The following is a 17996-nucleotide window of genomic DNA, read 5'->3' on the forward strand; positions in this document are numbered from 1 at the left end:
CTCCCCGGACGCCGGCCATGGACGGAAGAGAAGGCGAGAAGAAGGAGGAAGCTGTCTTCTAAGATCTCTGTCCTTCCTCTGAGCTTACGTAGATATATGGAATGGAATATCTTTGGCCAATTTTGCTGTCTGTCTAACTCAGCCTCCCACGGGGGGGTCAGAGATCTCCCCATAGTGTCTGAGCCGGCGGAGTGAAGGTGTAACCTTGAAACCTCAGTAGTTAGAAAAACATTCCACTGTCTTATCAGCCTAGCAGAACACACAGTTGCTAGTTAAAAGAAAGCTTACTGAAGGAAAAAAAAATCAGTGAAAAGAAAAACTGGCTTAATCCTGGCTCAAACCAGGACATTCCACCCCTTACCATATATTACATACAGGCTCTATACTTTACCAGCTGTCAAATTAAGGATTCTCTCTCAAAGTCAGGTTACCTTGAGGTACATATTGTACTTCACCATCCTCCATCATCACACACCAGGTATGTCCAGGTCCCTGAGCAAAAGCAATACCCCTGACAGGTTTACCTTTGCCTGAAGCAGGATAGACCCAAACACTTTTACCCAGCAGGTTTCTTTCACATACCACAGGGACTTTATCCCCATCTGCAGTATGCAAAAGGTCTGACTGGGCAGGACCAGCCCAATTGATGGATCCCCTGGTATTAACTAACCAGGTGGCCTTTGCCAAATTTTTATCCCAGTTTTTGAAAGTTCCACCACCCATTGCCTTTAGGGTAGCCTTCAACAGACCATTGTACCTTTCAACTTTCCCTGAGGCCTGTGCATAGTATGGGATATGGTAGATCCATTCAATACCATGCTCTTTAGCCCAGTCAGTGACAAGACTGTTTTTGAAATGAGTCCCATTGTCTGACTCAATTCTCTCTGGAGTACCATGTCTCCACAAAATTTGCTTCTCAAGACCCAGAATAGTATTCCTGGCTGTGGCATGAGGCACAGGATATGTCTCCAACCATCCTGTATTTGTTTCCACCATTGTAAGCACATAGCGCTTACCCTGGCGGCTCTGAGGCAGTGTGATGTAGTCAACTTGCCAGGTCTTCTTAATGGCTGCAACACGTGACCAGTTGTCTCTAGGAAGAATCTGGAGTTTACTTCCCCATCCGTTTGGCATCTTATTCTTCCTGTCAGTCATTTTTTCAATGGCTGAGGTGTGGAAGTAAAGGGAATCAGAGAGGATGTCTCCATCCTGTCGTGCTTTAACAGTTACCTCACGTACAGTTGGTCTTTCGTAACCTTCAAAACATCCCATGAAGGAGAATATATGGGCATGCACTGCTGGTACAGCCTGAACAAACTTCCGGAACATTTGCATGTCACACTCAACGTCATCAGGATCTGTGATTCCATCGTTATTATAGATCACTTCTCGCACAGCAATCTCTCTCAAGTAGGTGATGGCTTTCTCGAGAGTGGGCGTTCTGCTTCGGCACCATCCGATGTCACCCTTGTGGGGGTATCTCTCTCTCACAGCTGAAAGAAGTCGGTCCCACAGGGTGGTAGTTCCCATCTTACTACTAAGTGCTCTGTCAATACCAGCGTCTCTGGCCAGGGATCCCAACTGCTTGGCTTCTCTCTCATCCACATCGTAGGTCTCAGCACCACTATCAAAGCATCGGAGCAGCCAAGGAAGGATTCCCTCACCCTCAGTGCGGGTGAAGTCCTGTCTCATGAGGCGCAGTTCTTTCATAGAGAAAGGGTGGGCGAGGTCACCGTTGTCATCTGATTGAGGAGGGCCTGCTGTTCTTTTATCTGCTTGAGAGGTACCTGTTCCATCATCTGATTTAGAATCCTTCCCTTCCTCACTGTCAGCCTCTGTTTTTGTCTTTGCCTTGCTCCTAGTCACAGGGTCAACTAGCTTGATATGCAAGGGATTGGACTTTATCTTTGTAGAAGCAGTTGTTTTTGTAGCAGCAGTGGCAGCAGCATTTCCTGTGGGGGAGTTGCAGTGAGCAGAACAGCATCTGGCCCTACGCATCCACAATATATTATAAACATTCAGCAAAAACATCCCCACTGCAACCATGCTATTCACATCAAGAGCTGGGAGATTCAGCTTGAGAGAATATGGAGAGGTAAAACTGAACCAGCTATTGCTGTTACCAACATGGACCGTTCCATTCACTTTAGGAGTCGTACCAGTAGGACTAGCAGTGTAACTGTACACATACAGTGCCCCCATAGAGAACAGTATCATCATCCCTAGGATCACTAGGCTGGTAATGATACGGTTGATTATGGCTACAGTTCTGTCAATAAACCACAAAAGAATCACAAGAGCAGCTACAAAGTGCAGAATGCCCTGGGCTACATACCACATGTACAATTGCAGGTTTGGAAAAAGATCCAGTAGATTCATTGCAGCAAGTGTCTGTTCAGTTTTCAATCCGTCAGGAAACTCAGCACAATTATTGCTCATTGCTCTCTGAGGGATTCCTCCCATCAGAGATGGAATTTTGGACACTCCCAATTGATGAAAATGTGTAATCTGGGCTTAAAATCGAGCCCCACGTTGGGCGCCAATTAATTGTTGTCACCGTTTGACTCAGGTCCGACAACAATGCTCTCGATCCCCTCCCCCCCCCCCCAGGTAGGGAAGGAGAGAGAGAAAAAGAGAGAGACTTGGCTGGATTGAAAACTAAACTACACAGCTTTAATTAAAACACTAATGAATCATACCAGAAAATATATACAATTATATACAGATATATTCAGATATGGGCAAAAGCCTCTCGCCTCCCCCCACCCCCAGCAACTCCCTCAGCACTCCCCTGAACTGGGAAGAGTCCCGAGGAATCCCGGAGCTGCTGCTGGAGAAAGCGGAGAGTGATGAGGGTCAGGAGAGCTCGAGCCTAAGGGTCGGCGGTGATGGATGAGCAGAGTCCTCCCCGGACGCCGGCCATGGACGGAAGAGAGCGGCGAGAAGAAGGAGGAAGCTGTCTTCTAAGATCTCTGTCCTTCCTCTGAGCTTACGTAGATATATGGAATGGAATATCTTTGGCCAATTTTGCTGTCTGTCTAACTCAGCCTCCCACGGGGGGGTCAGAGATCTCCCCATAGTGTCTGAGCCGGCAGAGTGAAGGTGTAACCTTGAGACCTCAGTAGTTAGAAAAACATTCCACTGTCTTATCAGCCTAGCAGAACACACAGTTGCTAGTTACAAGAAAGCTTACTGAAGGAAAAAAAAATCAGTGAAAAGAAAGATTGGCTTAATCCTGGCTCAAACCAGGACACTTGGGAAAATATTTTTGCTTTGAATGAATATGAAACAAAAAAACCCAAAAAATAAAGAAAAAAAAGTGGAAGTAATTAATTTTCTAACTAGCAAATCTTTGTGTTCTCTGGAGTTTTCCCATCATTTTTCAACCTATACAGATGATCAGACCCCAGATATGTGCAGGCATGTGCTTGGTGTGCAGGTGGAAGCCCAGCCCAGAGTTTGGAAGCCCTGGATACCTTGAGATGGGTGCTGGGAGGCAAAGGGGGCTGTGCTCAGCAGGGGCTCTGCCAGGTCACTGGGTGTGAGCAGGAGGGCACAGAAGGGAGGGAAGGGGAGTCCAGCCCAGAGCTGCTGTGGCCACTGGGGTTACTAGTGTGGAAAAAAAATAATTTGAGCATGTTCTTTCAAGAGAAATATTTCTTCATTTGGAATCACTCTCAACTGCTTGATATGAAACTGAGAGTCTCGGGGGTGAATAGAAAGAAATTGTTTATTTGGCCCCATAAAACCCCAGTAAATTTTACTTTTAGTTTCTTTTGTTGCTGTTTAGCTTTGAAGGAAAGTTTAAAAAAAGAAAAAAACCACAAACAAAAAGCAAGCTCAAATGTGTTCAAATGTGAAAGTGCTTTTGATAGAAGAGCTCAGCAGGTCATCCTCTTGATTTTCACTCTTTTATTTCATTCTTACAAGGTTTTGTTCCAGGCCTTTCTTCTGCAGGAAGAAAGGATGGGGCAAACTTATTATTAGTTCCTATCACAGAGGACCTGTAAAGCTCTTCAGTGCAGGGAGTTTGAGCCTGGGAAGCCCTGGTGTTTGGTGGGACAGAGCACAGCATCCCACCAAAAGTGATGATGCCATCACAATTTTTCTTCCCTGTGTTTATTTACTTTCCACGGGCCAGAAGTTGTGACTAATTTAAGACAACAAACTAACCATAAATTCTATTACAGAGGACAAAAAGAAACACTGCTTGAACATTTTATTGAATTACTAAGTTTGCTGGTGGTGGAGACAGTGCTAGACCTTCAAGGCCATGAACTGAAGCCTGTACAGGGCTGTTCTGCTGTGTTTCATAGCTCTGCCAAGTCTGCAAACACGAAGCATCTGTCTCTTTTAGTTTAGTTTAGTGGGGTTTTTTTTTTGGCTTTTTTGTTTTGTTTTGGTTTTAATTTAGACCACTCCTTGACCAGGAACTTCCAAATCCTACTGCCAAATTATCTAGCCATTAATTCCAAGGTCCTTTTCTAGTTAATTGCTTTTTTTCTCAGAGGAAAGACCCTTATCCCACAGAACCGAGTTGCAGATGGTGTGGGTGAACTGCTACAGCTGATCTTTTCCTCACCACAGTGTGAAGCCAGAGCACAGTGAGCACATCTGGGCAGGACATCCATGCTTCCCTTCTTGCTTTGTGACTCAGGGCTCAGGAGCTGTGCCCTTGGACCTGGGTGGCTGCAAATTGTCCTCTGCTCTTGCCTTGTTCTCGTGCTGGGTTTGAGTTACATACCTGGAACTATCACTGGGTCTCAGGGAATGAGGCACTTGGGCTGAACTCTTTAGCAGTAAAACTCATTTTAATAGCAGCAAAATATGCAACATTTTCCAACAGTGTTTCCTCCAGGTTATGTCTCTGGAGTTGTCCATGCTAGTGGAACTCTACCTGTTTATGGCTCCTACCTTACAGCTGCAAACATGAGAGAATTAGGAGATCAGGAAGGAGGAGTCTTCATGGTCTCTCTTCAAATTAGCTTCAAGGAGCAGAAGCAGCAGGAGCTGGTGGGAGGGGGTGATGGAAGGGAGAAGGGGAGCAGAGAGGATTCCAGCCTGCAGTGGCAGTGTCTGGAACTTCTGATGGCCAAATCCTGCCAGGGCAGCTGGCTTCAACCCCTGCCTGGTCCCTAGTGTGTGGCTGCAAAGGTTTAAGTGGGGGGAGTCAAGGACTTTGTGACCCATCCATGGCTGCATGGGCTCAGCAGGGAGGCTGGAGATGTTCTCCTCTGGAACACACCAAGACTGGCTCCAGCTGTGAGCAGAAAACCTGCCTGGAGGTGGGGTGGGATGGGATGCATTGACCCTGCAATAAAGAAAGGAGAAGGGCCATGGATGGGAATCTCTCAGCTTTTTAAGTCCCAGACCTGTGCGGGGAGATGCTGGAACAATAAAGAGGATCCCACAGCAGAGGCAAAGTTCCACCTCTGTCCTCTCTTGATCTCAACACTCGGGTAACATGTGCAATAAACTTGTGGGATACTCGTGGGTCTGAGCTGGCTCAGGTAACCAGGTTCAAGTTGACCAAGTATGGAAAAGGACAGTCTCCTGTGAAAGAACTGCCAGTTTAAGATATAAAAAAGCCCAGATGGCATGTCTAGGAGTACTTACTGCCTTCCCTAATGTTTGATGGTTTCCCACAACTTATTTTGTGGCTCTTCTGTGACGAGGTAACTCCTCCTGTGTGTCCTGGCTGGGGGAGGCTGTCCCCATTACACAGAGCCTGGTCCAAAAGAAACAGGCTCATGCACAGATTCTGGAGGTGAGAGAAGAGAAAGGATCAGAGTAGAGGGAAAATGTTAAACAGAAATGAAAGACTTCAACATTTGATAGCATGGTTCATCTTAAAAGCTTGTTCCATGCCTTTGGGGTCTGCCAGTTGCAGTGACATGCCTGCTTCTAGGCTGGCAAGTGCAGCCTTTTGAAGACACAATTTGTCTTTCAAAAAATAATGCATTTGAAATACATGAAATTAGTCTAGTTGTGTGTTTTCAGTGTGAGAAGAGTCACTTGTGGAAAATGAAAGCACACCCAGGCTGGGAGCAGGGACACAGCAACTGCCTGTCCCCCCCCCGGATGCACAACTTGCACATTGGGTGGGTTGAACACCCTTGGAAATAGAGTGAATCCCTTTAATGAATAAAAACCTTGTGCAAGAGGAAGTGAAATGTGGTTTAATGAGCTTGAGGCCCATCAAAGGGAGAAATCTGCTATTTACTTCTCTCTGTGCTGTGAAATCTCTCTTAAACAAACACCTGCTACTGGCATAAAGCTGCGAAGTATTAAATTGGCTGCACATTATACTCAGACTATTATCAGTTATCTAAGGAAAACATTGCCTCCTTTTCAAAGCTTTTTGCTGGTCTTCACAGTAGACAAGAACTTTATTGTTGGTTCTGTGTCACCAGTTCTGCCCTGAGTGACTGAGACACTACTGTCCACCTTTCTTATTTGAAAAGCAGAGGTTTCCCCAAAGTGCCACTAAAAAGAGCTTTGTTGTCAATATCTCTAATAGTGAGACAACCAGTGCTGGAGGGTTGATCAAGTCTTCTTGGAAAACCTATTCAGAGGCCAGAGATGGACACGTCTAGGAGCAGCTTTTGTAGGCTGGGATGTGCTCTGACACCAGCTTTGTTGCCTCTGAGGAGCCTCTCCAGTTTGGCATTAAAATGTCAGTCATTGCTGGCAAAGGTGAAGGGATTTCCTGTGCCAGGACTGGCAGAGAAAGAGCCAAGTTGAGGGTGGTTGTGCAGGGAAAAGGACACGTCTGTGCCTTGTGGTGTGGGTGCTGTCCCAGGGCCATGGGTACTTGATTGCTGTGGAGCATCTGAGAGACAACTCTGCAAGTGCTTAGTGCTGCTGGATTTGCTGTCACCCAACAACCCACCCTGCCTGAGGTGCTGACGTGGTGTGACCCAGGAGGGCTGTGTGAGGAGGATGGTGGCTGTAGACTCCTTCCCTGCCTGGCAGGTGTCTGCAGAGAGCAACCACTGACTGAACAGGAGATGCTCCTGGAGGAGCATTGTCTGCCCTGGAGGTGTGCAGGGCCACAGCCAGTTTTCCAGCAGAGGTGCAACACTTTGCTTCAGGGCCTGAGGATGGTGGGTGCATCAGAAAGTCTTGGAGCTCCCAAAGGAGGTGGGGAGCTCAACGTGGTCACTGAACTCCTCTGCCACAGCAAAAAGCAGAGAAAGGCTCATCCACAGATGGTTTTCTACCACCCACATCCCTGGTGCTCAAGAACATCCTCTCCACACCGAAACTGGGAATGAGCTTGCTATTCCCCATGAATCCTGGAGGAGCCCTTCAGCCAGAGCAGTAATGCTCTTGTCACAGTGTCTATTGGAATGTGATAAACTTCACAGCTCCAGCCCTTGGAATCTTTTAACTGGCTAATTTGGGGCCTGTTCCCTAATTTGCCAGAGGGCCTGGCCTGAAGCTGCTCCAGGGGAGGTTTAGGTTGGATATCAGGAAGCACTTCCTCATGGAGAGGGTGATCAGACATTGGGATGGGCAGCCCAGGGCAGTGATGGAGGCACCATCCCTGGAGGTGCTCAAGGAAAGGCTGGAGGTGGCACTTGGTGCCATGGTCTGGAGATGTGGGGGTGTCAGGTCATAGGCTGGAACTGATGATCCTAAAGGTCTTTTCCAGCCTTGGTGGTTCTGTGACTCTGTGACTCTGTGATTACAGCCAGATGCCAGGATGGGCATTTGACCAGACCGTGGCACCTTCCTGTCTTCTCCCTCCTCCAACACTCAGATTGCTGCCAGTGCACTGCAGGACAGATAAGGTAGCTCCAACCCAGACCCACTACAGGCTTAGAGGGGGCAGGGAGCTCCTACAGCCATGGCAGAGCCCTGCACCCTTTTTCCTCAGGTAGCCAAGGGCTGGGCCATGCAAGGAGCTCCTGGAACCAGCCCTAACATCAGGTCACAGTGTGAAAACCACAGGTGGTGGCCCACGTTGCAGTGAAGCTGGTGAGATTGTTGGCCCAGGATGGGTGTCTCCTGTCTGTCAAGGAGACAGGGATGGACAGCATGATGTGAGACTGGGGTGCTCCTGGGCAGGGTCTGCCCATGGCAATGAGAGGTGGCTGCTCTGTTCTTTGATGCTTCTGTCTTTGACAAGCACATCCCTGGGCAGGGACATGACCAGATTGTGGCACACACCTGTCCTCTCCCTTCTCTACTACTCAGCTAGAAATTGTTGCAACTTTCTGCAAGGACATCGACCTAAAGATAAGGAAACTTACAGAGTTCTGGTCTGTGCCCTGTCATGCTCCTCCAGGCAGCTGGGAGCTCCCTGCAGCTGTGCCCAAAGGGAGCTCCACACCACCCACCATCCCTGAACTGTGTTATGGTCCTGCCATTATAAAAGGCCACTAGGTTGGTCAAGCAACCAATTTTCTTTGGTGGAGCCATGCTGGCTGTCACAAACCACCTTCCTGTCATCCTTAGGCCTTGGTACAGCTTCCAGGAGGATCTGTTCCATGATCTTCCCAGGCAGAGGTGACACTGACAGGTCAGTAGTTCCCAGGGTTGTCCTGCTACCCTTTTAGAAATGGGTGCAACGTTTCACTTTCTCCAGTCACTGGGGACTTTTCAAATATCCTGAAGAGTGGTTTGTCAACTCCTTCAGTCAATAACCTCAGGATTCTGGGATGCATCCTGTCAGGTCCTGTGTGTTCAGGTTCCTCAGGTGGTCCCAAACATGCAGGTTTCTGGTCCTGAACATCCCCAGGACACCCAGGGCTGGCTGTGCACTGTGCTCCTGGCCCTGCCAGATTTCCAAAGGTGGTATCTTAGGTACAATACGATTCAGTCCCTCTGACTGATCCGTGCAGTAGGGTAAGAAGGTGCAGGTTGGACAGCAGTAGGGCACTAGATGCAAATCTTAATCCAGGTGTTCAGTGAAAGCGTGAGTGTGCTGAAGAGCACACTTGGTTGTAGACACCCAGGGCTCTGTTCCTGGCTCTACCATGAGGTCCTGAACAATTCTCCTGTCTGCAAGGTGGTGCACCAGCCTGATGGGCAGAGCAGGGCCTGGGTGCCACTCAACAAAATTGGTATGGAATCAACACTCACATGCACGTGCAGTGGATCATCATCCTACAGACAGAAAGAGGCAAATTCATTTCTTCAATAATATCAATATGCTTGAAATGTTCAGAGAAATCCAGCAAAACCTTTTGGGACTCAGAGGCAAAGATTCATATTTTTAGCCTGGCAGCCTCTGCTTCAGCAAGGTCATGGCACCAGTCTCATCATTTGAAAAGTGTGCTCATGAAAGAGGAAGAAGAACTGGTTTGGAGCAAGTAGGTGTGATGGCAGGAAAGCTGCATTTCAAGTCGAGAGCAGCTTCTTCCAGGCACTCTGCTGAGAACTGAGACACCCAATTTCCTCCCTGCTGCTGCTGACTGGCTTTCTCATCTGCAATTTCTGTTATTCAGATGGGTGCAATAAATATTGATGGGCCAGTGTGTGGGAATGACCACATGAATATTGACAGATTGCAGAGCAAGTGCATGTGAACTGCATAGAAATAAGTGCCTGGGAGCCCCGTGTGCTGCAGAGCCTGCGCTGCAGCGGCTCTGGAGGTCTGCAGGCCATGCAGGGAAGCTGAGGAGAAGAGAAAAGCCTGTCTGGACCTTCCCAGCTCTGGCTGATCCAACACTCTACATGTCACAGAGCACTGGGACAGGCTGCCCAGAGAGGCTGTGGAGTCTCCTTCTCTGGAGACATTCCAGACCCACCTGGATGTGTTCCTGTGGGATCAGCTGTAGGTGGCCCTGCTCTGGCCAGAGGTTGGACTGGATGATCTTCAGAAGCCCCTTCCAACCCCACCACTCTGTGGCTCTGTGAAATGGGTGCACATCACTTGCATTTTTTCCCAGGGAAACCAGAGAAGTGGTGAGGATCTGAATTGCCCTGCAGTGGGGTAGGTTCCTGCAGGACTTGTTCCGAGGTGCTGAGGGGACTCTGCACATCCACGGGAGACAGGGATCAGGATTTCATACCACAGTGAGCTTTTGGAACACTGCAGGGATTCGACTCCTCCCTTGGCTGCTGGGGAAGGTGAAGGTCTGTGTCCTTGACCCTGTAGAACATCACCCAAAAGCTGCTTGCAGATGCCAGCAGTCTCCAAAAACTATTTCAAAGGAAGTGTCCAGAAATAAAGACTCCTAAGCACTTTAAAGTGTTAAGATGCTAATTAATTTTGATGATTTTGATGTTTTAATTATTCACTGATGCAGTATTATTTTTCAAGCAGCAAAGAAAGTGTTTGAATTGGAACTTTGCAAAGTGTCACTGCCTCTGCTACTTAAAGCAAAGTAATTGTGTTTAATTAAACTGAGATCAACAAAGCTCTATTGTGTGACACTTGCAAAGAAGCCTGTGAAATAGGAAATGTCAGAGATTAAAACCAACCTCTTCTTAAGCCAGCTAAGGGGAGAAGTGCCACTGTTTATAAAATCAGAGCCAGGAAAAATACAATAATTAGAAAAAACCAGGTCATATGGAAAAACAATATCCAACTTGACAATCTTTCATGCAGATATGATTTGAAGTTCATTACTCATTGTATTCCTGCACAGAAGGCTTTTTGTTATTCTTTGTGCTAAGTCATTTTTTAATTTAAATGGAGATGGAGATGTGTTCAAAGGCTTTTTTTAAACAAATGAACACAGATGCATTTCATGTCAGTTTTGATATAAAGGTTGAATGAAGCTGCAGGGAAAGAAAACTGCATTTAATTAATTTAATTTTTTTTTTTTTTTTTTTTCACAAATAGATCTGTTTCTGACCACTTTCTTTAATATTCATGTATGGTTGGGGGGCAGGAAGTACATGAGGTTATTTTCTCATTTGAAGCCTAGTTTAATTACTTTTGAAAGAACATAACAGTTACATCTAAGCTCTAAACCATAAATATGTGTATTAATGTAGAAGGAGATGATGGGGGATTTTTCACTGGCTGGGTTTCATCACATGGACCAAGATGATACAGCAACTCGAGATGCACGTTCAGACATAAGACATATATCATTAAAATGCTCTTTAATTCTCCTCTTTGGTGCTTAGAGCTATTTTCCAACCCAAAAAGTCACAGTGCAAAACACACAAACTGACAGCTCCCCCCTCCCTCCTACTCCCTGCAGCTGGGTGCCCTGGGATGGAGGCACCTGGGTGGGCACAGGAAAAATGAAGCCTCTTGAAGCCCCCACTTGCCCTCAACTTGTCCTCCAGCTTGGACAAGGGGACACTGCGTGATAACCTGGCACCAGCCTGGTGCTGAGGGCAGGACAGAGCACAGCACTCTCTTCAGAAACAGACCCCAGGGCACAGGATCCAGCTGGGATGAGGGTCACGGAGCCTTCCCTTGCTGGGGAGCAGCTGCAGTGGGAAGAGCTGCTCTGCTTATTTCCCCCCTTAGACAACACCATCCCCTTCTCCTCTTGCTAATGACATTGGCCTGGGGGCAGATCAATGCTCTGCCCTGGGCAAACTGCACTGGCCTTTCCAGTGAGTCTTCTGGAGCATGCCAAGGCAGGAGGACAAATGGCTGCACTCCTTTGTTCAGAACTTGCTTGGATGGAATTAGCTCACTTTGTATCTCTAATGTGCCATTGAGGTCAGCTGGCCTGAAGCAAAATCTCTGGGAAACATGCAATAAAATAACCCTCATGCTGGGATTCCTGATTGCTAAAATCTGTCCACCTTGTTCTCTGGTGTGCTGGACACATGAGTGAGCAAAGCAGATGTCTTGTTCCATTTGGAGGTGTTAGAATCAACAAGGGTTTCATTAGGAAGCTAGAGCTGGAAAAGACTCCTGGATGGTTCAGTCCAGTTGCTTCATACCAGAGTTTCCCACAAAACCATCCTGCTCTTGCTCTGCTGCTCTTCCCCCTTTGGTTCCTGTAGCTGTGCTGCTCTGTTCCACCTCAGCTGTGATGATCACCTCTTGGTCCCTTCCAGGTGACAAGGATGCAGGCTGGTGACACCTCCATGGCACCCCTAGGAGTCTTTTCCATGGCAGCTTCAGCATCCACATCACATCACCCCTCCTGCAGACCCCACCCCACAGGGGTCCAGCATCCTTCCCACACTCCCTGACAGGGGTGTCACTCCCCACTTTGGGGCTACTGCTATCCATAAAAACTCTCTGGGCTGAACCATTACAAAATGGTCACCCTGGGCTTGGGTTAGAAAAATACAGACCCTGATGCCCTTCCTTCTCCTAAGGCATGTCTGAGTGTCTAGATGTCCACTCAAACCTGCCCAGATGCCAAACATCTGGGTACTCATCTCAGCCCTGAGTCTGCCTCATCAGCATCATCCCCCAGCCCCTGCATTACTCTCCTCTGCTGCCCAGTCTGGAAGGTGTCACCAGAGCCATTCAGCTGGGTTAGGGTGGGAAGAAATCAGTCAGACAAGTGTTCCAGATCATGACAGATGGTGGGTCTCCTACCTCTCCAAGGCTGCTCCAAGAATGCAGCTGGATTCCAACGGGCTCTTCTCTCTTTGCCAGAGGCTGTTCTTCTCTGCTGCCTCTTAAAACAAAGATGTTCAGTCATGCCAGCACTTCTGCATCACAGGGCTGTGTTAGGGCTTTACCCTGCTGGAGAAGCAGCTGAACATTTTCCATCAAAATTATTTTCAGCCAAAACTGATCTTCATCAACACAGCAGATATCTTGGGGGAGGATGGAAACTTCAGAATCTCGTTAAGAAAAGAAGCCTGAAAAAAACCCCAACCAAACAATAAGAGAAATGTCAGTTTGGGTTTTGATAAAAACCCTGGAAAATTTTGCAGAAAATCTTCAGAAAAAATAAATAAATTGTTGTGAGTCTGTATAAATTGCTTCAGAGAAGGTCCAGCTGCCCTGACTGCAGCTGCCCCGGGGCATGGCAAGGCCTAATGGACACGTTCCCTTCATTTGTTTGCTGGAAGCTCCCTGGGGCTGTCCTGGAGGCAGAGGATACACTGAGATAACTACAGATTCATTAGTGCCCCTGCTCATTAACTGAGACCTCAGCCATGGGGCTCCTCTAATTCATGCCAGGGGTGCAGGGAGGTGTGAGCAGCCCCACTCTCCCCCAGCCCCTGCAGACAAAGCTGTCACCTCATCCTTGAGGACAATGCCTGCCCACCTCCCCTGCTCCTTCCAGGGGCTCAGGGCTCCCCTCCCATCCCTGGCACGACGAGCACCAGTGGAGACAGAGAGATGCCTGTGCACCAGGACAAAGGCTGATGATGGGGGTTTGGTGCTGGGATGAGGAGGAAAAGTGAGAAGGGTGATAATTCATTTGGGGACAGAAGTCAGGGGCTCTCTGGGTTTCAGAAACACAGCCCAGATGTCACTTCTTTGCTCCTGGCAGGCAAAGCCCCCACTCTGCCTTCCCACTAGAGAAACCAGTTCTCCTTAATCAGGGGTGGCTGTTTGCAGGGGTTGAGTGGTGACCCACCCATCTGAGGATCTCACTCTTTTTCCTGAAGGGGTCCTGGCTGATTAAAAAGGTCTAAATTGCTATCCTCATTACTAGGGGCTGGAAGACACTGGTAGTGTCACCTTCTACTCAATGGTAGTGCTCCCTTGCTTTCTCAGCAGGGACATCTTGTAGGGCCATTGCACTGCAGTTGCCAAAGGAATTTTTTGGTCCCTCCAGGCCCTCATTCTTCTGGCTCCTTGGACTTTTTGCAACAGAGATCTCTGGGCATGCACCTTCAGCAGAGAGAAACACAGACATGGTGACTAGTGCAGGTGACTGTCCTGCTCTGCCTGGGGGGTGGCCTGGAGGGCTTCAGAGGTCCCTGCCCATCAATGCAGTGATGATGAGAACCATGAAGTAGCAGGAAAGAAATGTCAGTGAGAAAGAGCAACTGCCCATGAACAGGGGTTGGAAGCAGATGACCTTTAAGGTCCCTTCCAACCCAAAGCCTTCCATGATTCTCTGCTTTGCAGTCCCACAGGACACTGGGGTATTTTCTGGTGCTTCACAGATGAGCACTGTAGAACCAGAACAATCTGAAGGCAGTCCATGATAAGGAACAGACACTATTTCAGGATCAGGATGTTTCCTTCCAGTTGATAGATGTGATTGATGTCCATTTGCTTCCTTTAAATATCTCTGCAGCACCTGGGACTGTGGCCTGCAAGGACCTGCTGAACCCCAGAGTGGGAAGCAAGGTCTGAGTTTCTCCTGCAGCCACGTGCATCCCGTAGAGAAGCACTTCAAGACAGGGCCCCACAAATACCAGCCCTTCCTCAGCCCTGCTCAACCCCTGCCAAGGAAGCAGAAGGATGGGATGCTCCTCAGTCAGGACATCCTCCTGCCCTGACACCACCAGGGGCTTTGTGCTGCAATGAGATCAGCTTGCAGATGAAGAGCAGCTTGTGGATGGTGAACCAAGTGAGGCAGGGGTGAGTCTGGTGGGCAAGCACACGACTGGAGGGGTGCACTTTCAGTGCAGGGTCCTCTGGTTGGAGCTACTCCTCCACGAGGGCTTGATTTGTGGTAGAGAAGGTTATCACCAGTCCCACACTGGAATTTCAGAGGCAGTAAAATCAGTGCCCCAACAAGTGGCTGGTGTCTGAGGTTGTTCCTAGAGAAAGAGGTTGTTTCTAGCACATCCCCAGCCCTCTTGGCTTGCTTCTCACCTTTAAAGCTTATTGGGCTGCAGTGAGATTGAAACTTGAGGAGTCAGTGACCTCCCACTAAACTAGCCTGAAATCCCAGCATCAGGAAATCCCGGGAGGAGGAGAGACAGGGATGGATCTTGCACCTGGGATAATGGGATCTGGTCCCACCAGAACTTACTCCTTTCTGGCACATTCAGGGAGCACCACGACCCCAAGGCTGGTGCTGACTTGACTTGGTTCCTCTGCCATGAGGTGAAGATGCTGCTCTGGCCTGAGGGACACGATGAGCAGGAGAGCCTGTAGGAAGGAGCTGCACCCCACGTTTCTCCTGCTTTCCCCTTGCCAGTCTGCTCTGATCTCCTGGAAAACAGGGGCCAGACGAGGTGTGGGAGCACCATGGGCAGAAGGAGGGAGGGGTGATGCAGGATGGTCCCATGTGTCAGTGGGGGAACACTTAGACCTGCAAGCCATGTTTCCACATGGGTGCTGACTGGCTGGGGGAGAGGCAGTAAAGCTATGCAAGCTATTTTTATAGCTGGAGAAAATATTTGGTAGAGTGGAATTTGCTTCATTTTTCAAGGAAGTCTAGGGATGACTTGATTATAATGTGCAAGAGCACTCAGCAGGAGAAGAGAGAGATCTTAGCCTTCAAGTGCATGGCCTGTGTCAGGCAGACTTACACGGCCTGTCCATTCTTCATCCATCAGTAAACTGGAGATAAAATTCCCCCATACCCAGGAGATGTGTGGGGTGAAGCATCACCATGCTCTGACACAGAAAGTATAATATGAAGGTCTTTTTGGATACTCCAAGAAAGATTATAAAAGGAGTTACATCAAACCCAGTTTATTTGCACTCCTTAAATAACCTGCTTCAGTCTGAGAAGGAGCTGTGTGGAGCAGGGACGTGCAGTCTCAAGATGAGGGTGCAGGGGGGATGGGGAAGGGGCCCCCAGCATTGTCCCTGTGGCAGGGCCAGGGCTGCCCCTGGGATGAGCTGCAAGAGGCTGGTCCTGTTGTGCTGGCAGGTGCTCACTTTGCTGCTGCTGCTCTTTGCCTGGGGCAGAGTGATGCTCTGTTCCCCTCCCTGGGCACTGGGAGGCAAAACTGCAGCTCAGCTGGGGATGCTGCATCTAACCTGCTGCTGAAGGATGAGATGGGGCAGAGATGGGGGGTAGAGAGCAAGCCCTCCCCATGTCCCCCAAGCCCTCCTCTTGTCCACCCATTCCCTCTCCTGCCCACTCAGCCCCTCCCCTGCCCATCCAGCCTCTCCCAGGCTGCTGAGTGTGAGGCACTTCCCTGTTCACCTGCCAAAAGCCTCTTCCCTGCAGTGAGCAAGAAAAAGAAACAGCACTGGAAAAGTCAGCTTTTGGAAGTGAATCCCTCCTTCCCCTTGAGGACCCTGCTCCCCCCTGCCCTGCCAGGGGTCACGTCAAAATGCAGGAACAAGCCAAGCCCAGCCAGGCTTTGGCTGGAGGCAGAGCTGTGGAGCCCCCAGCCCGGGCGGGCACCACGCAGGGGGCTGTGGTGGGCAGGGGCTGCAGGGCTGGGCCCAGGCAGAAGCAGCTCCTGAGCTGTCATTCCTCCAAGACTTTTTAAATTTATTTTTTCCCCCCCTGGGTGTAAATGATTCATGAAGGATGTTGTGGAAAGCAGATGTGCTGTTGACACAGTAACTGAGACAAGTGGCAGGCAAGGTTTGTGCACAGGCTGAATACTGAAGCCATGATCTTCGTGCATGTTGTAGTTATTTTAGCCTTCATAAGACTCTAGTTAATTATTAACACCATAAGGTCCTGACCTGAGGGAATATTTTAAAGTGAGGATAAGTTCATAATGAATCCCTTCCAATTTTCTCTCCCTGTCCCCTTCTCTCCCTGGATGCCATAATCATTTTACCTCCCTAAAATCTCCCATTATCTCACTTTTGACCACAGTAGCCTACTCCCATCTTTAATTTAAAAAATGCATAATAATGCAGAAGAAAATGTACATGTGGGGTGACTCATGGTCACTCACCTGCTGTGGCATTTCCTTGCTCTGTTTCCTGCTGTTTTCCTTCCTGTTTCAGGGTCAGTCTGTGCCTGCGTGAGCAGGAGATCCCACTCCAGCCAGTCCAGATCCCTGCTCTGTGCCAGTGTCCAGCCAGAGCAGCAGTGCCTGGTGTGACAGTGCCACTGCCACTTTGGGAGACCTGTCACTTCTCAAGGACAACTGTTACTACTGGAATCCCAGCAAAGGCTCTGACCTTTTAAAGAGTCCTAGAAAGAAACTGCATTTTGCTCTTCACTCCCTGAACTGACTGTGCAGAGTGCTGGGAGAGGAGCAGAGGGGTGGGATTGACTTGAAAGAGCTTAAAAAAACCAAGAGCTCCCCCTGAATAAACTCCCCCAGTGCTCTGCTGCAGGGCCCTGGTGCTGCTGAGGGCAAGAGCTGAGCCTCACTGCTGTGCTGAACCAGCAGGCACCAGGGAATTGGCACATCTGAGTGACAAATTCAGACCTCACCTTCTTCCAAAAGGTAGGGGGTCTTCCATCGTGCAACATCATTGTCTCCTCTACTGACCCACAACCAGGTCTGTCTGATGTGCCAGCTCAGCAACAGTCCCCGAGCTGGGCTGTTAGGGAGAAGCCCTGGCTGGCCATGATCAGTGCCCAGCACCAAGCAGCTGTGGGATGAGGGGTCACACCTGAAGCTGCTCTCATCCACGGAGCTCGCAGTGTGGCTGCTGGTAAGGTCTCAGTGGAGGTCCTGTTTTATTCTTAGGGAAACTGAGGCATAGACAAGCTGTGCTTCTTTCTCAAGGCCACCCAGGAAGGGTGTTGCAGGGCTGCAAACTCTTCCTTTCTGTTGGAGCCACAGGGGTTGGAAACATCCATGATGCTGATGAGAAGTCAGCAGAAGCCTTTCTTCCCTCCCCACTCATCACTGACCTCAAAGCTGACATATCACAGGCCAAACTGGCCTCATCCCCTTCATCTCCTCCCTCCTCTTGCTCTCCACTTCTCCCAGCCCCAGGCTGCTCCAGTTACCTGCTCCTCAGCAAGACTTCTGCAGGCTGGTAGACCCAGTGGGACAGAAGGGAAGGCCCCTTGTGCCTCTGCTTCCTCCAGCACAGCCCACCAGCCCCCTCCTTGCCCCATACTGTACCCATTGGAGTAGATTGCCCAGGGAGGTGATGGAGTCACCATCTCTGGAGGCATTTAAATGGCATGTGGACCTGGTGCTTAGGGACATAGTTTAGTGGTGGGCTTGAGGTGTTAGGTCTAAGGCTGGAGGTCTCTTCCAGCCAGGGACATTCTGTGATTCTGTGATGGCTCCTGTGTGTGAAGGTTAGTCCACTCTGAGGG

Source organism: Apus apus, chromosome 21 (genome assembly GCF_020740795.1).
Source record: "Apus apus isolate bApuApu2 chromosome 21, bApuApu2.pri.cur, whole genome shotgun sequence".
Lineage (NCBI taxonomy): Eukaryota > Metazoa > Chordata > Aves > Apodiformes > Apodidae > Apus > Apus apus.